This window comes from Pleurodeles waltl, chromosome 4_2 (genome assembly GCF_031143425.1).
Source record: "Pleurodeles waltl isolate 20211129_DDA chromosome 4_2, aPleWal1.hap1.20221129, whole genome shotgun sequence".
Lineage (NCBI taxonomy): Eukaryota > Metazoa > Chordata > Amphibia > Caudata > Salamandridae > Pleurodeles > Pleurodeles waltl.
The window spans coordinates 506,385,702-506,409,689 of NC_090443.1; the positions used below are offsets into that span (position 1 = coordinate 506,385,702).

The window sequence follows — 23,988 nt, forward strand, 5'->3', positions numbered from 1 at the left end:
CCAATCAAAGTGTTCTAAATTATCGTGGGGTGACAATTGGGATTACCTAATGTATAATTTGATAGGTCAAAGATAGTGGGGTATAGCGAATATCCAATAGAATTTTGGGGGAAGGTGTTACGAAAAAGGGATAAAAACTCATGTCACAGAAGGGTCGAGAGAACTAGGTAGGGAATGCTATTGATTCATCCAGAAACTTTGTCACTCTGTTTGGTGATTTGGGACTTAATAAAATTGTCCTTGCCCATAGACTGCCCTTTTCACTTCACTTCCTTATGAGGGAAGTGTCCCCTGTCTCTTAGACAAAGCCAGACTGGAGGAGGTTCGACTGATGACCTGAAGACGAAGTCTGATCCTGTGTGCTGACTAAATCCTTGGAGGGTAATTATGACAATGCTATTGTAATTTGTCTGCTTGCTTTTTCTCTCTAGGTACCAACTGCTGTATTTTTGTTTAGAGGCCATAGTTAGATGTTTTCTAAATTGGTGTTCCAAATGATTTTGCATGAAGCCCAACATGCTAATGCTAATTAGTGGTTAGGTTAGGTGATCACTCTGACTAACATAAACAGACAAGGACTGATGTTGCGCTATGCTGAACTGAGACTTGCGTAAAATTCTTTGTATTTTGATCTATGTTTACTCTGTGTTACGTTCTTATGTTTGTGATTCTCGCATTAATGAAATCTTATTACGGTTGCCATGTTGTGACTATGCTCTTATGCTTCTTGGTTCTAAGATTGACACTTCTACTAGTAGATTGTAATCAATAGGGAATAAAATTCATAAAACTCTATCAAAGGGTGTGGTTATTCATGACTGAAAGGTCATGGTTGCGTCGATGGTCTAATTCATGTCTTTATCCAAAGTAAAGTGTATCGTGGTGATAAATATTGATGACATCATTGACATATTGCTCAACATATTGATCAGTTATCTCGTCCTACGGTGTCTCACCACTGGGTCAAAAGATTCATTGGCCTAAAACGAGTCCTAATGTGTATAAAACTGACATAGAAGGACGCGTTAACTGTAGCGTAGCAGGGCAGCGGAGTAGCAGAACTTCTGGCAGTTAAGCAGCACAGCAGTCCTTATTCTGGGTATTCCACAGGTCTAGTTGTGTACTTAACAGTTGGATCTGAGGGTCCAAAATCTAAAAGTGGCAGTTTAAAAATGCACTCACAGGCGGCAATGACAGACCTGAGAGAAGTTTAAAGGGCTACATAAGTGGGTAGCACAAGAGCTGTAGGCCCACTAGAAGCATTTAATTTACAGGACCCAAGTACGTGCAGTACCATTTTACTAGCGACGTACGGGTAAATTAAATGTGCCCACTGGGTCTAAGCCTACTTCACCATGTTTAGAGGAGAGAACACATTTGCACTGGTTAGCAGTAGTAAAGTATTCAGCCTCCTAAGGCTAACAAAACAAATTTAGCACAAATAGGAGATGTTAAACAAAAACATTTGGGGGAAGACCACCCTAAGGAGCCAGTGATACATCAACATGCTAGTTTGGGGGGCAGCATTCTGCAGTCATCACTGCTGCTGAAAACTACCCTTAAGACTTTGCATTTCTATGTAGTTATGAATTGAGAATCGACAAGTCGATTCTAAGTAAAAAGGAAATCTGAGAATTCTTATTAGTCTTTGTGACAGATGAGTGCAAAAATGTCCATGTTAAGCTTGGGAAGGCATTTAATGAGCTTTTCACATTGCCTCCTGAATGGGGAATTAACTTTCTTGAGGATCTTAAGAGGAGCAGGATCACAGGGCGGTTTTCATAGTCTACCAAGAGGGTGAGCTATGCCATCCCCTCCCTTCCCCCAAACCCTCCCACAGAATCACATTAACCAAAGAGCTCTTCTATCATTTCCCCATGCATTAATTCCTTAGGTTCATGGCCTGATTTAGAACTCGATGGACGAGTTACTCGGTCACAACTGTGATGGATGGCTCGTCCGCGGAAATCTAAATCCCTTTGTGTCCTATGGGATTTAGATTTCAGCGGACGGGATATCTACCACTTTTGTGACGGAGTAACCCGTCCCGTCTGCAGAGTTCTAAATCTGCCCCTTAGTCAGTTACTGAGTAGTGAATTCTATATTTTGGGTAGTTTTTCGGTGTACCCTTTCCACCTTGATCTTTTGGTTGCTTTTGGGCTATTGATGCATTTGTGAATAAAAATTCTATTTTTATTTAAAACTTTTTTTTACATCTTTGCTCTTTGTGATTAATGCCTAATGTAGATAGGTTTATATCAGTGGTCAGCAGGGAAGTTGATTTCCATAGGCAAGTTGGAGGTTTTCACTAGAAAAATGTGTGCTTGCTGCAAATGTTTTTCATTTGCAGGGGCTGTTTTGGCCATCCTATTATTCAAGATGACAGCACCAACCCCATGATAGAAATGGGGTCTTTGGTTGGCAGTCATGTTACCCCCATCCAAGCAAGGACCCTCACTCTAGTCAAGGAAAGTCACACACAATTCAGATTATCCTGTGCCCACCCTGTGGTAACTTGGCACTGAGCAGTCAGGCTTAACTTAGAAGGCAATTTGTAAAGTATTTGTGCAATAAATCATGCCATGCAATAACACAGTATAACACCACAAAAATACACCACCCAGTGTTTAAAAAAATATATAATATTTATCTGGTTAAATGCAGGTCAAATTGATCAAGATTTGATAAGTACACCTTGGAATATTACTTTAGAGAATGATAAAAGAGTTAAAAGATTTTTTAGTCTTTAAAAAGAAGCAAGTGTCTCTTGCAAGCACAAAGTACCTGGCTTGCGTCTAAATTACCCACAAGGGGCTCCAGAGGAGGAGATGAGTGGAAAACAGGGCGGTGTACGTCAGTTTCTCAGGGCGCACACAGGCGATGCGTCAATATGTTTTCACGCAGTCAGGGCCTTGTGACGATTTCCGGTGCAAAGACTTGTATCCACTTCGGGTTGCAGGGTATTTGGATGCCCCGGGGACAATGCAGAGAAATCCTGGGTGTGCAGGACGAAGTCACTGGAGCTGCGTTGATCCAGTGGGCGATGCAGGGAAATTTCTGTCACACGACAGGTGCTTTGTGTATTCTTCTCGCAGGATGTCGGGCTGCATCGTTCCGGCTCGGCTATGCGTCGATCCAGTGGGCCCGGTCGCAATGCTGGCGCTACTTCGATCTCCGGGCTGTGTCGTTCCATTTGGAGTGCTGTCATTTTCTCACCGCAATGCAGGCTGTCTGTCGTTTCTGGCAGGCTGTACGTGGAATTTTCGCTGCACAAGGAGTTCTTTGCAGGATGAAGTCTTTTTGGTCCTGAGACTTCAAGGAACAGGAAGGAAGCTCTACCCAAGTCCGTGGAGAGCATTTCTAAGCAGAGCCAGAGGGCAGCAGGACAACAGCAGGGCAGCAGTCCTTTGCAGAAAAGCAGTCAGGTGAGTCCTTTGGGCAGCCAGCCAGTTCCTCTTGGCAGGTTGCAGGTTCTGGTTCAGAGTTTCTTCACCGGTGGTATCTTATCCAGAAGTGTCTGAGTTGGTAGGGTCAGAGGCCCTCTTTAAATACCCAAATGTGGTGCCTTTGAAGTGGGGGAGACTTCAAAGAGTGGCTTACAAGTGCACTAGGTCCCCTTTCAGTTCCATCCTCTCTGCCAGGGTCTCAGTAAGGGGTTTGGCAGTCCATTGTGTGAGGGCAGACCATTGTCCTTTCAAATGTAGGTGTCAGGCCCTTCACCCTCCCAGCCCAGGAAGACCCATTCAGTATGCAGATGTGTGCAGGTGTGACTGAGCATCCTGTGTTTGGGGTTGTCTGAGTGAAATGCACAAGGGAGCTGTTAACTAACCTAGCCAGACGTGGCTTGTAAGGCACAAAAGGATTTAAGTGCAGAGAAATGCTCACTTTCTAAAACTGGCAAAATGTAATATTAAATCCAACTTAACCAGTCAGCAGGATTTTGCATTACCATTCTGGCCATCCTAAATATGTCCTTGTTACCCCTTTCAGATCAGAATCTACCTCTCAAGCAGCATATGAGGGTAGCCCTAATGTTAGCCTATGAAAAGAGCAGGTCTCACAGCAGTGTAAATCGAATTTAGGAGTTCTACACTACCAGGACATATAAACTACACAGGTATATGTCCTGCTTTTATCTACATAGCACCCAGCCCTATGGGTTTCCTAGGGCCCACCTTAGGGGTGACTTATATGTAACAAATGTGAGTTTAAGGCTTGGCAAGTACTTTTAAATGCCAAGTCAAATTGGCAGTGAAACTGCACACACAGGCCTTGCAATGGCAGGCCTGAGGCATGGTTAAGGGGCTACTTATGTGGATGGCACAATCAGCTCTGCAGGCCCACTTGTAGCATTAAATCTACAGGCCCTAGGCACATGTAGTGCACTTTAATGGGGACTTACAAGTAGATTAAATAAGCCAATTAGGTTTGAACCAATGTCACCATGTTTTAAGGGAGAGAGCATATGCACTTTAGCACTGGTAAAGTGCACAGAGTCCTCAAACCATCAAAAACAATGTCCAAAAAGTGGAGGGAGGCAGGTAAAAAGTTAGGGGTGACCACCCTAAGGCTGTCAGGTCTAACACCCCAAATATGCTTTCTTTTAAAAAACAAATTCAGATGCATTTGCAATTAAAGAAACCCCGTTTTCATCACTAAGACCATTATCAAAATATACACTTTAAAATCTATTCTGTCAATGGAAAGATCCAAGAGCAACATTTCCACTTACGTTATTTCTGTGAAATAATTTTGCATGTCTATGCGAAAGAAATGTAATTTGTAAGTCCACTTGCTCCTTGGCTAAGTGTCCTGTTGTAGATCTGTGCTGTAGGGGATTTCACACTAGGAGTAAATTACATTAGGCGTGAATCATATAGGGTATGGAAAAATCAGATTTCGGGCACATTCATTTATTACTTCTTTGCTAGTTGCTAAAATGCAGAGGTCTAAGGGTGTGACTTTGAACTTGGCGGACGGGTTACTACGTCACAACGGTGATGGATATCCTGTCCGCCGAACTCTAAATCCCATATGCAATAATGAGATTTCGATTTTTGAAGGATGAGTTATTTGTCATCTTTATGACATAGTAACTCATCAGCTGACTTCTTTTTTTTGTATATGTTTATTGAGAAGTACATGTCAATATACAGACTGCGTTAAATAGAGAAACAATACATCAAATTATGGCCATATATGAAAAATGTTATGAAATATTAACTTCTCAGATTTCTCATTTCTAAACACAAAAAACAAACAAACAAAAAAACATTATACATATATCAGTAAATGCAATATATGAGATTATTTATAAGGCATCCAACTGTGCATTAACTCTTAGAAGTAGACCTATAACAGAAAATCTGGAAAGAAAGAATTATGCAATATGTATTAAACCATATATTATAGGTTGTTAGAAGACAGTCGAGATAGTAATATCATGCAAAACCACATATATAACATTTCAAATGGAGATATTCCTGCCACTTCAACAGTGTTGGTTGGTGAACAGTAAGTCCTACTTAAAATAACAGTGTTAATGGGCGAGATGTCAATTGTCTTAATAACAGCATGACTCAAAACAATAATAAAAAAGTCTTAATAAAGATAGGAGACAAAGAATGAGAAAACGTTTACGTGTGAATATTAATAGAATATGTATTAGCTAGAAAGGGTTTCCAAATTTGGATGAAAATCCCAACATTATCTTGCAATCTGTAAATCAGCTTTTCATATGATGCCATGTTATACATTTCAATAAGCCATTCATCATGTGTAGGACGTTGTGGTGTTCTCCAATGTCGTAATATACAAATTTTTGCTACAGTGAGTGCAATAGCAATCAATCGTCTTGTATGGTTTGTTAGATTTGGGAGATCAGTAACATCATGTAATATAACTAATTTTTCTGTTAAAGGAATGGGCACATGTATAGCTCTGTGTATAGAGGAAGTTATAGAAGACCAGTATTCCGTCAAACCTGGACATTGAAATAAAATGTGTAGGATATCACAGTCCTCATGAGGACACCTCCAACAGGTAGAATGGTGTAGTAAACCTGCTGCCTTGAGTTTTTGTGGTGACCAGTACCAATTATGAAGAATTTTGAAAAGAGTATATTTCATTCTTGCCTCTCTGATTCCTTTATCCATGTTCATAACAACATCCGTTCAGTCCTCATTGGAATGCGCTACATTAAGTCATCCTTGCCATTTGACGTGGAGTTGTGCTAGTAATGGTGATGAATGTAGTTTATGCACAATGAGATTATAAAATCCAGAGACCGCTCCTTTCAATTTCCCCCAAGTTTTTAAGTATTGTATGACTGGGGAATCCTCAGGTATCCACGGAAATGGTCCTAGTCTACTAAGTAGAGCTTGTTTCAATTGTAAGTATTTCCCCTTTTGAGAGCTAGGGAGTTGAAATTCTATCTGAAGCATCGTAAAGGTTTTAAGCTTGCCTTCTAAAGTGAATAAATGATCCAGCATTAGAATACCTGCTCTCTCCCATGTATCCCAGGAAATTGTCTGTTTCCCTATTCTAATATCAGCGTTATGCCATATGGGAGCCTTATTATGTAGCCTTGGATTACTCTTAAGGAGTTTGTAGGAGTGTATCCAAATCTTAAGCATAGACTGAATAATAGGGTTAGAGTTTTGTAAAGCAGGTGATTTATGAGTATAAAACATTTGCAAACCGGAAGATACCTGTAAAGATTGCTTTTCAATGAGAACCCATAGTGGGGGGTCATCCTGTATTGGCCAAAGATAAACCAATTGAGATAAATGGAGGGCTGTATAGTAATGTTCAATGCATGGTAAACTAAGGCCACCAGATCGCCTGTGAGCAATCAGTTTGGAGATTTTGAGTCTAGGTCTCAGAGATCCCCAAATAAAGGTTTTAATACCTTTGTCAATGTCTCGCAGTATTGATATTTTCACTGTCAAAGGTAACATACCTAAAACATATGTGAAACGAGGCACTATAATCATTTTCACTGCCTGGACTCTACCCCAAAAGGACAGGTTAAGATGGGACCATTTTTCATATTCTGACTTCGTTTTAGCAATGAGTGGATCTAAGTTATCCTGAATCATACGTTCTAAACCAGTGTTGATATAAATACCTAGATACTTCAGGCGATCCGCTTTCCATTGAAAATTGTAGCCTAAGATAGCTGCTTTTGTTGTGCCCCGGGACAATGGGAGAGCTTCACTCTTATTCCAATTGACTTTGTATCCAGAAATGTTTGAGAAGTGAGAAATAGTAGACATGAGTGCCGAGAGTGAAGTAGGTACATCTGTAAGTGTGAGTAATATGTCATCCGCATATAGAAGTAGTTTTGAGATGCCTGCTGGTGTAGGAATGCCTGCTATTTGTGAACACTGTCTTATTGCTGCAGCCAGTGGTTCAAGTGCAAGAAGAAATAAGAGGGGCGATAAAGGGCAACCCTGGCGGGTACCTCTTTGCACTAAAAAGGTTTTTGAAAGGAAACCCCCACAATTCACTTGTGCAGATGGTGTCTTGTATAACCATTTAACCTTAGAGATAAAATCATCACCTAATCCCAACCTATGCAATGTACGGAACATATAGCTCCATTCAATGCAGTCAAAGGCCTTCTCTGCATCTAAGGATAATGCTACTCTGTCTTCTCCAGCATCCTTGGAAAACCAAAGTATGTGAGCCAAAGTGCGGAGATGGCTACGAGAGTTTCTGCCTGGCATGAATCCAACTTGGGAATTATGTATGAGTTTAGAGATAACTCGTTTGAGTCTTTTGGCAAGAATGCTGGCTAATAGCTTTGAATCTGTATTCAGAAGAGATATCGGACGATAGTTACTGCAGTATAATGGATCTTTCTCAGGTTTGGGAAGGACAGTTATGATAGCTTTATTTGAGAGTGAGGAGAGACTACCAGTTTCCTCTGCTTCTTTATAAACCTCATAAAGGACATCTATTGCTTCTGGTTTTACCCTACGGTAAAATTCCCCAGGAAAACCATCTTCTCCCAGTGCTTTATTGTATGGGAGACTGGAGATTGCTTGCGCAATTTCATCCTTTGTTATTTCGCCAGTCAGTATGAGCCGGTCCTGTTCATTGAGACAGGGGAGTGTTATTTTATCAAAGAATTCCTGTTCTTTGAGGAGGTCATCATCAACTTCTGAACTATATAACTTGGTATAATAATCTGCAAACGTATTAGCTATTGCTTGAGTCTCAGTTATTAGTTTACCCTCAGGGTTATATATAGCTGGAATAGCTGTCATAGCTTCTCGCTGTTTTAATCGTGCCGCTGGTAAACGGCCTGCTTTTTCTCCTTGTATGTAAACCCCTTATCTGATGGATGTAGTAAACGCCAGATATCGATCAAACCATGATCTTCTCTGATGTCTTCGAGTATGGCCCTATCTCTACCATGAGTTGTGTCCAGGGGACCTGTTCTGTCTAAGATCACATCTGGCGCAAGATTCCAATCGCCTCCCAAAACTATTCTGGAAATTCCCATTTCTGTTAGAATTCTATTTAGATGAAGGAAAAAGGGGGCTTTAGTCCCAACAGGGGCATAAATGGAACCCACCCCTAATATATTGTTACCAACTTTAAGCTTCGCTAAAACAAATCTACCATCCTCATCTGACCATGACTGAAGTATTTGGCATTGCAGTGTTTTCCGTATTAGAATGGCTACACCACTTTTTCTAGTAGTAGTGTGGGATGTAGCATCTCCTGATATGTGAGAAGGGGATTTGCAGCTGTAAAGACTCTGGCCTACCCAATCTCGTTTTAATTTTTCTGATTCTATATCTGATAGATGAGTCTCCTGGATGAGAGCAATGTCAGTATGTTTGGAGGCTAAATAGGAAAGAATTTTCTTCCTTTTAATGTAATTAGTAAAGCCATTGACATTGAGAGAGACAATTTGCATAGGACTTGTCATGATGATGACTAAAAATGTTAGAGTATTTTTGTACTGTGTTAAACAGAGTCAAAATGCTAAAAAAAGGGAAAAGGAAGTAGATAAATTATATGGTAATGTGATAATGAGAGCTTACTGGAGGGAAACAAAAAAAAAAAAAACTATCTGGAGTATAGTAAACCTGAAACCAATATGTGGAACTATAATCATAAAATATTGTGTAACACTAAACTCTAAATGATGTAAGTACACCGTTCTAAATGCTAGAATGTAAAAGAACACTGCAGATCAAATAATATGTATCTTTCGTCGGTGGGTCTAAGCCTCAATTCGAAACCCAGACTCTGGAGGGGAGGAAAGGAAAACCACTCATGGTAAATAAATTATAAGAAAAACCACTCCATGGAGTTATAAAATCTATCCAAGAGAAAATCTGCAAATACAAACACAGTAGGAAATGTACATGGTTATTGAACAGCAATATATGAGGATAGGAAATAAATCATATCCATCAGAATTAATAACTGTAGTAAAACACTAATAACATTATATTAATACATAGCATGTATAAATATACTCATCTAGCTGGAAGAAGTGATAGTGGAAGGTTGAGCATCAGTTACTTTATTAAAAGACGTGGGTGACTTTAGAGGTGATCTCGATTTGTCTCTGGGATTTTCCTGTGTGAGTGACTTTACGGAGTGGACTGCTTTATCTCTGTCAAACTGTTTCTTAAAGGTACGGACATGTAATCTACCGGTGCGATGGCTTTGTGGATCTTTCTGTAATTGAAGCGGACTATTCATAGATGTTTTGACCAGTGGCGTTGAGTCCATATGTTGGTCATCCAAACTGTCCAGGAAGCGTACCAGATCCTCAGGCTCTGTGTAATACCTTGAGTTCCCATCCATTGTGATCCACATTGTGGCAGGTTCTAAAAGACCATATTTGATATCCCATTTGCGAAGTCTTGGCCTAAGTTGCAGGAACGCTTTTCGTTTGGCATTGGTTTCAGTGGAGAAGTCTGCAGCAATAAATACTTTATGGCCTTCCAAGTCATACGGACCATGTTTACGAGCAGCTGTTAATATTTGGCGGACCTGTTCATGACGTAAGAGGCATGCTATAATCGATCTAGGTCTAGATTCAAGAGTTGAAGTTGAAGTTCTTTATCGAATTCTGTGAGCTCTCTGCAACTCAAAGGGATGCTCAAAAGATATGTTCAGTAGCCGCGGTATTAACGTTACTAGCAAGTTCTTCACATCATTATTGACTTCCATTTTTTCTGGAATTCCATAAAAACGAATGTTATTTCTTCGGGCCCTGTCTTCCAAATCTATAACTTTTTGTTTTAGGTGCCAGATATCCGGACCCCAATACTCTGCATTATCTAATTTCTCTTCCAAAAAAGTGGTTCTTTGATCTAAAATTTCCACTTTGGTATGAAAAGAGTTTAGATCCATCCGTATTGTCTTCATTTCTGTTGCGAGATCTGAAATTTTTACATCCATAGATCCCAATCTTTGTCCCACGGCAGAGATCTCTTTTAAAATAAGGTCCATAGAAGCAATGTCTTGTGGGACAGTAGTAGACGTGCCTGGAGGTACAGTGTTCCCTACTATTTGTGTAAACAAAGGCTTTCTATTAGATTTTCCACTGGCCATACTGTTATATTTTAATGTTAGAGAAGACAATAAATAATTACAGCTTAGTAATCAAATATGATATCTAATTGACTCACAAAGTAGGTAGATATTAACACTGTAAATGGTGACAGGCATCTGGGATTTTAAAATTATGGCTATATGTTTTCAAGCAGGTGTCGCTGAGAAACAGTGCATCAGAAATGTTGTGAAGTTTTCGCCTGCCTACCCAAATTCACTTTACCCCCTCTGCTGATTGGAATGCCGGCGTTTATGTAATTTCGTAGTAGAGTCTGAATTGTCAAATTTAGAAAAATATCTCAGAAGTGAACGTTTATATGCTTCTCATACAGCTGCCTTTCGACATCCAAGGAAAGGAATTTCACTTATCTCTTCAGAAACTGTATGTGTTTCTTGATAGAATGAGTAATTTTCACAAACTCTCTCAGCTGTAGGAATGGTGTACAACACTCACTTGCCAAACTGTATTTACGCCACACACCTGTAGACAAGAAATTCCTGCGCTTACCTAATCACATAATGGATCCTGAACAGTTAAGTGACGAGAAATACCTCAGAGTTGAGAGTTGTCAGAGGCTTCTCTTAAAGCAGCCTTTTCACTTATCTCACTAGCAGCTGGCTGTGTTTCCTGACAGAATTAGTTTTTGCCACAGACTTCTATTATTTTAAAAAATAATGACTGAATGCTTTCAGACAGGTGTCCCTGAGAATCAGTGCATCAGAAATAGCTCACATGTTTTGCCTGCCTATCCAGATTCCCTTTACGCCCTCTGCTGATAGGAATTCCAGCATTTACTTAATTGCGTAGCAGACTCTAAACTGTCAAATAAAGAGAAATACCTCAGAAGTGAAAGTCCATATGTTTCCCCTACAGCAGCCTTTCAACTTTTAAGGAAGGGAATTCCACTTATCTGTTAAGAAACTGCCTGTATTTCCTGACAGAATGGGTAACTTTCACAGACTCTCTCAGCTGCAGAAATGGTGTACAACACTCACTTTCTGAACTGCATTTGCTCCACACACTTGTCTGACAAGAAAATCCTGTGCTCACACATTCAGGTAATGGAGTCTGAACAGTTAAGCTAAGAGAAAATATCTCAGAGTTGAGACTTGTCAGAGGCTTCCCTGTGCTGTGTGGAGAGTTCAACCAAAGGTCAACAGTAATTTAATTCCCCTGGTGCAGCCTCCCAGTTTAAACACAAAGAAAGCCCCTTATCTCTTCAGCAGCTGTCTCTGTGTCCTGACAGAAAGTGTTGTTCTTTGCTCAGCTGAGGGGCTGTGTTCAGGTGATTTGTAGCTGGGCTTCAATTAAGAACTCCATTTTAACTGGCATTTCTTACTTTGAAAATAACTTCAGAGTTATGTCCCTGTTATCGCATGTATATTTCCTTTCATTCTGACTCCAAGGAGGCTTTTTGACAGCTGTTTGAGCTCTACTTGAGGCGGCCATTTCAGACGGCAGCCAGACTCCGCCCCATCACCTGAGTTCTAAATCAGGCCCCAAATGTTTAATTGACCTTAGTAAAGACAGCTTAGAATGTGAGAAATTGAATTTTCTGTGGCCGTATTTTGCAAAGAAGAAATATGGTGTCACTTCTGAACAAGTTTTACTGCATGTGTAATTTCTTGCAGAAAAACTTTTTTAGGGCTTGCCTACCAGCCAGCACAAGCTTCTACTTGCAAAAGGCATTATGTAGGCTTACCAAGAATTTACAGGGGCTTACATCCAACGATTGTTTACCATTGGTTGTTTTATTGTCATTCTCATTTGCTTAATTCTTATTTGATCACTTTCCTTTTCCTGGCTTATCAACTGTGTGTTTGTCCCTCCTTTGGAGCAAGCCTCTTTACCATTTCTCTAATTTAATTACTTCTATCCTTCCACTGCTCACCTTTAGGGATTTTTCTTTTTCTTTTTGGTTATGCACTCCTTGAGAGTGCAAGTGTTTTCCAGCTGTCTCGCTCATATGCTTCTCCTACCCACCGTGCTTTCTGGTGCTCAGTCTCGCTCATGTACTTCTCCACTAGCCCCCCTAAGCTCCATGTTGTTGTCTCTCTCATGTGCTTATCCCCTCACTCCTGCGTTTGCGCTCCTTCTTCTGCTTTCCCCCTGCCCTCCTCATGTGCGGGTTTTCCCCTCCTCTCCCACCCACCTTTAGATTTATTCTAACCCTCCTCACCACTCCTCCATTGCAGCCCCAAACCATATATTCCCACCTTTTGTCCAGTAATATTTTTCTGAAACCAAAATGTTGCCAGCCCCTCCATTTTAAGCAATGTGGATTTTACCAATCCATCTCAGACCAGTAGATACAAAAATTGTGCACAATTACTTTCATTAGCATGCATGTACAGGCTAACTTGTGCACATGTACATCATCACGCTTGCATGTGGCTACAAAATGGCACTTTCACTTTCCTTTTTGGCCAAGCTGCACAACATCAGGAAGAAATGTATTGGCAAAGCCAATAGACTCCAACAGTGAGACCTACTACCTTTGGCTAATGCTTGTTTTAGGCTTTGCTAGCCTCATAATTTGCATGAAGGAGGATAATGTACCTTGAGCTAGCAAATTGATAAGTGTTGATGCTGAAGTAAGATCAGCTAGTTACTCAGACTTCCAAGTGTGGCTGTAAGAAACTTATTAAAGTTGTTTGTCACTCTTAGTTCTGAAGATGGGCTTCACGTTATGAAACTTCAGATACAACTTATGCTGTTTTAAGTTAGGCTTGATCAATGATTGACAGTTTGATGATGATAAAAGGAGTACTACAAATAATAATCCTGGTTTCATGTCTGATATTCAAGAAAAACTTCAAACCATTATTGTACAGTACTTATCTATGCAGCATTATTATTTTCTACATATATTACTGTGAATTAAAAAGGCTTTCTACATTGGAAATAATGTATTACTAAGAAACTGGAAACTAACCAGAAAGCTTAAAATTGAGTATTTCAGAAAAGGCAGTGTAAAGTGTAATACGTTTTAAAAAGGTACTACCATATCTAGGAGAACATAGGATGAATTGCAGAAAATATGGGGAAGTACACAGACGTATGGACAGTACCAGCCAATACTGCTTGAAAACACACCCAGCTGTATACTGCAGGTATCAGACCCTGAAATGCTTGCTACACAAAGTAGATATAACTTGATAAAGCAAAAATATTTGTTGGAAAAATACATTTTGGAAACTGGAAACTAACCAGAAAGCTTAAAATTGAGTATTTCAGAAAAGGCAATGTAAAGTGTAATACATTTTAAAAAGGTACTACCATATCTAGGAGAACATAGGATGAATTGCAGAAAATATGGGGAAGTACACAGACGTATGATTTCTAGACAGTAACAGCCAATACTGCTTGAAAACACACCCAGCTGTATACCGCAGGTATCAGACCCTGAAATGCTTGCTACACAAAGTAGATATAACTTGATAAAGCGAAAATATTTGTTGGAAAAATAAATTTTTATTTATTAAAGAAATACCGTCAGGAAAGTGTTGTGTGCCTCGAGGAAGAGCCGCTGTCTGTGGGCATTGAGCGAGCTCAATTCTGTATAGAGGCAGAGGTCTACCAAGGACATTGTCATAACACTGTTCAGAGGGCCATGGGGCAAGCAGAAACTACTGGCACTACCGTAGGTGGTGAGGCCTTTTACTCCTGATGTTCCGGGACTTGACCTACTTTGGATCCTGAGCAACTGGGCCAAGTATCCCCTTTAGCACTTGACACTCAATGGTAGTCTGGGTCAAACTGTCTAAGGCTTCTCGAGGGAGGGAGATACAGGTGGTTGAACACAGACTGACAACTCAACTTACTTTCAAAAGCAGTAATAAATAATTGCTCAGTCAAATACTACCTTTTCCACAAAAAAAGTTGCATTTAAATACGAACACAAAGTGAAATACTACATACACAAACAATACACACAGCCACTTGAGATTACAGCTTATGTATTCAACAAGCAGCTCCATGAGTCCCACTTCTCTGTCACTGGCTGTAGTAGTTATTCCCCATTCACTTTAGGCAAAATTCAGGTTAGGCCCCACCATCTGTTTGAATCACAGGAGTCCTGCTTCAACTCTTTTTGAAAAGTCAAATGTGTTCCAACTCCGAAGCGCTATCTTGCAGACAAGTTCCCCCATGGCCCTCTGACTCTTCGATTATTCTTATGGGCACCAGCAGGCACTGCACGACTATAGTCTCTGTGATCATCTCACTCATGGGCACCGAGGCTGCAGCGGCTGCCTTTGGTGAGTAACATTCACAGCTCTGCATGGGCAGCCCTTGCATGTCCTCAACATTCCTCTGGTGCAACGATAAGTTTCTTTCAATCCTCCCCACAGCTGGTTTTGATCCCCAGTCACGTCTCAGGCCTGCGCGGATCACCACAGTGGCTTCTCCTCTCAATAACGGCAGCAACCAGGCTAAGGGATTTACCCCGTCTAGCTCAGGGAATAACCCGATCGGCATGGCTGACTTCACGGTTGCCTCCTCTGACATGCGGGGTCTCTGACTCTCCAACAGTACACAGGCAGTGGCCCTACTGGCATGGTTAACTTAAAAGCGGCCCCCTTTGGCATAAGGGGTCACTGACTTACACGCAGCACACTGGAAAAAAGCCAAAAAGCATGGTTAACTTCACAGCAACCCCCTCTGGCATTCGGGGTTGCTGACTTTCCCACCACACGTGGCAAAGGCAGCCCTCTCCTCACTCTTTGCTACAGAGATCCATTTGCTAGGATCTCCCCCTCCCTCCTGGTTTTCACTCCCTCCAACAATCTCCTTTTCCTCCCACGGCACACTGGTCTTGGCCAGCAGGCAAACACTGATGCTCCAGGGGCAAGTGGTAATGGATGTTCCCTTGGTGATGTCCCCTCACCCAGCTCGGAGAATGGCAGGCCTGACCTGGTCGAAGGAGGACATCTTGCAGAGCTTCTCCTCCTCGCACAGCTCAGTTGGCTGCATCACAATTGACAATTTTGGGGCTTTGAGCTCCCCTTCTTATAGTCCATTTCTAGACACCAAGGGGGTGATTCTGATTCTGGCGGGCGGCGGAGGCCGCCCGCCAGAATTCCGCCCCCATTATACCGCTCCGCGGTCAGAAGACCGCGGAGGGTATTATGAGTTTTTCCCTGGGCTGGCGGGCGGTCTCCAAAAGACCGCCCGCCAGCCCAGGGAAAAACTCCCTTCCCACGAGGATGCCGGCTCGTAATCGAGCCGGCGGAGTGGGAAGGTGCGACGGGTGCAGTGGCACCCGTCGCGTATTTCAGTGTCTGCAAGGCAGACACTGAAATACTTTGTGGGGCCCTCTTACGGGGGCCCCGCGACCCCCCCCTACCGCCATCCTGTTCATGGCGGCTTTCCCGCCATGAACAGGATGGCGGTAGGGGGGGTCAGAATCCTCATGGCGGCGGAGCGCGCTCCGCCGCCATGAAGGATTCCCCCGAGCAGCGGTAAGTCGTCGGGAGCCCGCCGACTTGCCGCTTCTGATCGCGGCTGAACCGCCGCGGTCAGAATGCTCGTGGGAGCACCGCCAGCCTGTTGGCGGTGCTCCCGTGGTCGGTGGTGGCCGCCAGGGTCAGAATGACCCCCCAAATGTGATTAGGGTTTGAGTCTTTGACATTTGTGTTGAGGGGCTGCCTCCTGATGAATTGCCCACTTCTCTGCCCTGTCCTTCCTTCAGAAAACTGTTTGTACCAGTAGGAGCGATACCAGATCTGATAGCCCCACAACACAGGTCATGGGAGTGACTAGAGGTTCACCCCGGGATGTCAGCCACAATGATATGTGTTCAAAAAATTACTCCAGTGCCCTAGTCTAACTCTCAATTATTCCCTTATCAACCCAATTTCCTTCCTGAGATGTGCTGAGCCCTCCTTCCAGTGACGTCACTCTGAATCAAAGAGCACCCTTTGAAGTGTACTAAAGAGCCTGGCTCTTCTTTCTCCAGTGTGTGTTCCACCCAGTTAAAAGGAATGCAGCAATCCACAAATCTACCTGGGGGTATTCCTTTACCTCCTCATGCTCTTCTAGCTAGCCCTGGGATGACCCAAGAATCTTTCATGTATTTTACCATTCACAGGCACACATACACCCAACACTTGCATACAACACACACCCACTGTACAGCACTACACACTAGCTTTATGTAGGCCAAAAGTGAGTTAAGCACACAACAGCAGACCTTTACATGAGTGAGTTTGTGAGCCTCACTCCAGTGACACAGGTAAAAAGGCCTGTTCACTTCTACTGATCACTACAGGATATGATACCACCACTGTGCTAGTGCTACTTAACTCCTGGCAAGGGCAGTAGCCTTTCATCTCTATGAAGGTAACACTTTGGGTGCCCCTGCTGGTCTAAAAAGGCTGTAGTCTGTGAAACAAGCCGAAAGCATGGTGCACACACATGATCTGTGTTTACCCATGACAACAAAAATCAGCAGGGATACAGACATCATTGCAGCTAGGGTACTCAGTGTAGGGGTAGCCACAAGAACTAGAGGTTTTTAGCATGGGGAGCCTAGTATAAGAACATAAGTGACCAGATGTACTCATTCCACTACTCTATACCCCAAGTATATGTCAATGTCACCATATGAGGGATTTTTCGGTCTGAACAGACATCCAGGGCCATAATGCAAGAAAGGAACCTGGACTCCCCACCACCAATCGGTGGCAAAGAAAGAGCAGCTTTGGAGCTTAACAGTGCCAGGCAGTGCGTCTGAGCTAGGCAGTGAAAGTGAGTGGGGTCAAGCTGGCCACTGACAGCGAATAGGGCTAATCTGGGCAGTGACTGTGAGAGGAGCACAGCTAAGCGAGCGGGCTGTGATGGGCAGTAACAGTGAGTAGGTGTGTGCTGGACAGAGAGAGTGAGCGGGGCCATGGTGTCCAGTTAGGAAACGTGACTGCCCTGGACAGCATAGGCGCTGAAAGAACTCCCAGAAGTATACTCCCAGAAGTAATCATGCTGGAGCTCTGAAGATTTATGAGCAATAAAGTTACCTTTAAATATTGTGTTAATCTTGTTACTTATTCTACATGTTTAAAGTAAATGGTCATATATCAGGCTATGTCTTCTGACAAGTTTCTGCTTATTCGGAAACTGGAGTGTACTTGTATTTCTCCGACTGTAAAGTGAGAGTATTTTGTAAAAGTCACCTATTTGACAATCCTGCTGGGCACAGGAAACCAAAGGAAAGGTTGTAGTATGCCACGTTTTTTTAACACACTCCAACATTTAAATATTGGGAAAGGAACTACACACATATTTCATATTATATCAGCAATTAGTATAACACAAATTAAGCATTTTTTGCTATTCTAAAGTGTGATAGAAACGAAGTGTTTAATAGGACCAAAACAAATCAAGACACTTTACGTGGTTATTCACAAATTATAAATATTCACTGAACCCTTATTTCCACACATTGTAGTTTCTGTGCTATATAGTTTTACCCGTAAAACTACATGCCTTTGCAAATTTAGTGGCCATTTTAACAGAAAATGTTGTGTCTGTAAATAACAGTGCACTATCACATCAGTGCTCTGAAATGACCAAACAGCTACATACCATATTTTACCACTCTCCTAATGAATGGACTTGCCACATTTCCTACACTTGCTTTTAGGGTCGAGCGCAAAGTGCTCTGTCCCTGTTGTAATCTCTCTACGGGCTTGTAACCACCCCCATGTCAAGCCCATGATTTTGGTTGGTTAGCAGGCTTGCCTTTTACAATTTGCTTCATTTCATTAGTGGAAGGCATGCAAACGTCATGCCTTTTTCTGTGTTTAGCCCTCCACAAGCGCACCGGCCAACTACTGAAAACATACGAGGTTCCATGTTTTCAGTATGATTTCTAGACTACTTTTTCTCTTTATTTCGCGGGCATGGATAATTGCACTTTTGCCAGTTACATGGATAATTGCACTTTTGCCGGTATCATGGATAACTGCACTTGTGCCCATACATTTTACTGTGAGCAAATTTCTGTTTCCTTTTGTGTGTTCATGTGGCAAGAAAAGTCCGGTTAGGAGTTTAAAACGCAAATAGCGGTAACCCGTTGCATTGCAAATTCTTGTTTGTACGATGTTTGGAGTTTTCAAAGTCCCTTTGACTTAAGAAATATTACATTAATGGAAGCACCCCCACTCTAAAAATTGCTCCAGCTCCACTGCTGAGCAGTGACAATCAGCTGTGAAGGGCTAGGTCACAACAGTCAGCAGTCAACCAGGAAAATAATATAGAGAGGTGATGAGGTGGGCAGTGATGCTGAACAGGGTAGAACTGAGCAGTAAAAGAAATGGTGAAGAGAAGGCCATCTGAAAGGAAGTGATGTACGTCAAGTCAGTGTCTGCAGGCACGATAAGCCCTAACATCAAGGAAGGCCATAAATAGGGATAAGGTTAAGCACAAGAGGGACAGAGGTGCCGGGCAGAGCAACTGGTGAATGCTTCTCTGCATGGTAAAGTTTCCTTGTCTAGTTATGCTCAGCTTGTCAGCGTCTTGATTGGCCTAGGTCAGTGTCACTGTGGTCCAGGGATCCCTGGAGGTCCAAGACGCCTACTCGGGGTCTGCATCTGCCTAGAAAATTAAATAATATTAATGGATACAGTGTATATAAATAAAGAGGCTAAAAATGAAGTCTGTAGCCTTAGGTTAATTTGTGGAAGTGGTGCAAGTGCATCACATAGAATATAATATGGAAGATAAGAGGCCTGAATTGAATTTAGAGACGCCCCAATATTTGAAAATGCTTAGGCTGGGGTTCACAGATTCCAGTAATGACTCTTTGGGGGTCCAGGATTCTATCAATAATTCAGGTGAGGGCCCGGGTTCCAGTAGTGAGTAAGTAGATGTTCTCAGAAATCAAAATTGTAAGAACCACTGGCCTAGGCGATTGAAACACATTGATAGGCCCACACACTGAGGAACCACCATCCTCCCACTTCCTTCACCATCCCTGTGTTGCTCAGCTCACGTATGTGTACTGCACCTGGTATGCACAAGGAGTGAAAGTTTTCCAAATATGTTCTCCGACACCTTTCCAGAACACCATAAATTCAGACTGAAATTCCGATTTTTTTTTTTTTTTAAACACTGGAAAGTTACATTGCTTTTCTCTTTTAACTTTTCACATTGTAGAAATGCCTTAAATTAAGCAGTCTCACTATGCAAAACAAAACTATTTTTCATGATGTTTTGAAATATGTTTTCTCACCTCCTCAATGGCTGCATTAATCTGGGGAGTCCATAACACTCTCTCTCTTCCAAATGGTTACTGCTTAGTCTCTCTCTCGCTGTATACATATACAATACAAGCTCCCTGCTCTCTAAAATAAACCAAGTGGCACATTCTAGGACAGTGAACAGGGAAGGGTGTGATGGTCAGGTCTATGTGTGGATCAGTAGAGTGCAGAGTGTCTAAGAGTTGTGTACTACACAGCCGCAAACAACATAGGGGCTCCACCTGGTGTTCCGGTGGTCCAGGAACTTCATAGTCAATCACATTCCTCGCAGTGAGGTCAGGCTGAGTCTGCCACCTTCCTGAATTTGGGGCTTGTAGGTCCAGGCAACAGTTTAGGAAATATCTGGGGGTCCCTTTTGTTGTAACATGGCCCTCCAGAACTTTGAAGTCATTCTAGAGTTCATCATGTACACTTACGTGGACTCCACTAGCACCAAGGCATATACCTGGGGGATAGAGGAGTGGAATGAGTACACCTGCTCACTTACGTTCTTTTACAAGGCTCCCATTCTACAGACCCCTAGTTCTTAAGGCTTGCCTGTATTACGTGCTCCCACAGTAGCTAGGTGAAAAAGAAGGGTGTAATTGTGGCTGGACAGTGCAGGTTACATGGAGTTAATAGTGGTGTAGAGATTCTTAAACCAGGATCCCAACACTACATGTTGCTTGGCTGACTTCCAGGACTGAGGCCAGGACACAGCCATTGTACTTATTTATTTAAGAGGTTTGTACAACTCTTAACAGGATCCTCCTCTCTACACCATTAGTTTGAAAGACCATCCCCAAAAACAATTTAGTGTTGGTTTGTTGGCATAAGAAAATTTGGTAAACCTATGCCATTCATAGAGTCCAGAGAAAGCAAATGTGAGCAATTTTTTATGTTGACTCTCTATTACAAGGTGTTATTATGTATAGAATTGCTCCAACAGTTGGAAGATAAGGCGCCTCTGGCATGGAAAAACTGTCCCATGAGCATGCAATTTAAGCAAGTCGGAAAGCTGGGAATAGAACTGCTCACACACAAAAAACACGGAGGCGAGAAGAATTCATACATTAACCATCCTCCCTAATTCCAATATCAGACACCCAGAGGTTGATGAAAAGGAAGTCGTATAAGCTAAAAAAAGCTATATTATACGAAATCCATCACTGGGATAAGGGAGTTGGGATTAGATTCCAGAGCTTTTTAAACAGTAGTTGACAATCGGACCACTAAACTGTGCCTCCTATATATATATACTTTGCGTGGTGGCAGCCAGAATGAAACGAATCCCATGGCCGGACCGCATAACACAGTTGAGTGCTGCTATTTCAAGCCTTTGGTGGTAAATTAAGGCAGTTCTTCATGCAAACACCTTTTGCCACAGTATTACGAAAGCACGTTTTTAAAGGTGGTAATGGTGACATTCATGTTTTTGTATGGTTTGTTGTGGTGGCGATGCGTTGTTCTTTATGTAACTGCTGTGCTGTATTTTTGCAATGTGATGTGTTCTGCCGTATTTGTTGTGCTACCTTCTGTTTTGAATGTTTGGTTGTGATGTGCCTGGCACGTTTTAATTAAGTTGTTATGTTGCTTTTTGTATGTTATTGTGTTATGTTCTGCTGTTTACTTTAGACGTGTCAACACATGCTGCTGCATTTCCAGCCAAAGCAGCGCACACCTTTAGATTTCCCACGACTATCAATCATTTACCAGTATCGAAGTTGGCTTTTCAAATGGTTAAGATCCCAGTCAGCCCAAAATAGTGGCAGAAGCCTGCTTTCGTTTTGCACTTCCAATGCTCACTTTATGTGATAAGGCCTCAAATGTCATATTGCAACAAACAGCCATAACCAACGGGAAATGTGCCTTACCATGCTAGAAGAGTTGCCTGAGAAAAAAGAGATTAAAGGGAGGATTTATTCATTTACAGTGCAACGCAGCAACCAAAGTTGCCTGTGCTGCTTTGCAAAATGAGTAGAGAACAGGGCAGAGCTATATCTACCAAGATACGTCTCTGCTGCCCTCTTGCCCCGTGCTGGCGCACTCTCAGGCTGCCTAGCACCACACACGCACCTTTTCACCGTAGTGCAAATGAGTGTATGTGATGCCTAGCATAGGTGTTGTAGTAAAAGGTCCCTTACTGGTATAAAATGCTATGCTTAACCATACTATAAAATATTTATCTGGTTGTTAATGTGATATGTAGTGTGGGATACATGCAATATGTGAAACGTTAGGAAAAATAAAAAAACATTTCTCTTTACTAACACCTGCCTCAAAGAGGTGTTAATTCTTGTGCAAATCCCTGTCTGACATTGTTAGCAGATGCAGCCTTGCATCAAAAACCATGGGTGGTATCGTGCCACATTTGAGACGCCCCTTTTGTTGTATCTTGTGACATGTCAAATGACAATCTATTCTATGTACTTTTATTTTCATTGTACTGCTCCTGACAAGCTATGGAATGTAGAATGTAACCGGGGGGGGGGGGGGAGGATTCCATGAGGGGGAGACTGAGGACAGTTGATGAAGGCTGCGGTGAAGGGTCCTTGTTTGGAGATTTAATAAACAGCTTCACCATATTTCCAAGGAGTGCCTTTTACTTATTTGGAAAAGTGGCGACAAGGATGGGATGCAGAGATTAAGCACCCTATGGTTGGAACTGGCGAAACCTGTATGAAGATATTGGACCCCTGACTCATTTCTGAAGACGTTGGTGAAGTGAATAGTGTGCTCGCAGCATTTGTGGCAAGTATTTCACAAGAAAGAAAAGAAAAAGAAGATTGGGCTACTGACTGATGAAACCCAGTTTTTTGCTGATGTGTGCGAAGGGTCAAGTTGGAGAGCGACCGTGCCGTGGTTGTTTACACATTCCGAGTAGTGTGGAAGTTTGAAATGTGCTGCAGCAAATTCAAGTAAAACTGTAATTTACAAAGGAAAGTAATCGTTGTTGCCCTGCATGACTGCTGTGATTTCCAGCAAAAACATATTATAACCAAGTTTATGGTTATTGAACAGTCAGTATCCCGGAGGGAGCTCGCGCTGTGAGCACATGAAGCATAACAGAAAAACAGTTGGAGAGATGTGTGCGCGTGATTGAAACTACAAGCATGGGAGAGACCTTGGAAATGCCCTGAACATTTTGTGACTGAAGGAATTTCTATATTTAGCACAGATACATTAACATTGAACTTACGGTTTAGTTTTGACACTCAGAGGCACAATCAAGTCTCTCTTGTACTGGAAGCATCGTAAATAAAACCTTTGATCCCCCTGTGAGGCGGCGCAGCCACACGTCACAACGTCATGACAAGGGAAGTCAGGGGCAAAGTCTAAAACGACATCTGTTTCCAATTGGGGAACAACAAGGAAGTGTTTCATTCGGTTTTTGATATGGTCGAAATTCTTGGATAATAATTGAACAACAGCTCCACCTGGTGGAGAAATTTCAAACTCACCACACATATTTGTTTTGTATTAATCTGTTTAGTAGTTGGAATTAGCCTTGTACATTTAATTATAATTGTAAAAGGTTATTTAGCAAAGAATATTTACACCCCATGCATGTCTAGCTGATGTAGGCATAAAAATATATTGGTGTAAACATGGCAGGACAGTCTATATCTGTACCGCCAATGTTTTTGCAAGAACCAGGATCCCCAAGTATAGCATGGGAAGATTGGAAGGACATGTTTGAAGCATATTTAGAGGCCATAGAGGGGGACACGTTTGTTGCAAAAAGGAAATTGGCCATTTTGAAGCATTGTCTGGGTGTGGAAGGAAAAAGAGTTTTGAGAACGTTACCTATAAATGTTAACGAGTATAGAGATGAAAATGCTAGCTCGGACGCAGATGGGATAGAGGAGGATGAGTATGCAGATGCTTTAAAAGCTTTGGAAGATAATTTTGGAAAAAAAATAAGTGTAGTGGTAGAAAGACATAAAAAAAATTCGCAAGCTCAACTGCAGGGTGAAACTATTGAGCAGTATGTTGCAGTCCTGAAAAGATTGTCCATTTCATGCAAGTTTAAAGATACACATGATAAAATAATAAGGGATCAATTAATTAATAGAACCAATAATGTTAAAATTCAAGAGAAATTGTTAGATTTGAAGGATCCCACTTTAGAAAAAACCTTAGAGATAGCCAGACGTATGGAAG

At 42.0% G+C, this 23,988-nt stretch overlaps 1 protein-coding gene across 3 annotated transcripts in view; it reads right to left on the reverse strand.

Moving 5' to 3' along the window:
• Positions 1–23,988, reverse strand: part of LOC138293021 (dimethylaniline monooxygenase [N-oxide-forming] 2-like) — a 291,867-nt gene that overhangs the window by 198,070 nt on the left and 69,809 nt on the right. Inside the window, exon 1 of one of the 3 annotated variants that reach the window (XM_069231994.1) lies at positions 23,024–23,160. The exons of the other annotated variants lie outside the window; for them this stretch is intronic. The gene's annotated coding sequence lies outside the window, so the exon portion shown is untranslated. Of the gene's footprint in view, positions 1–23,023; positions 23,161–23,988 lie in introns of those variants that run through there. 3 annotated transcript variants of the gene reach the window in all.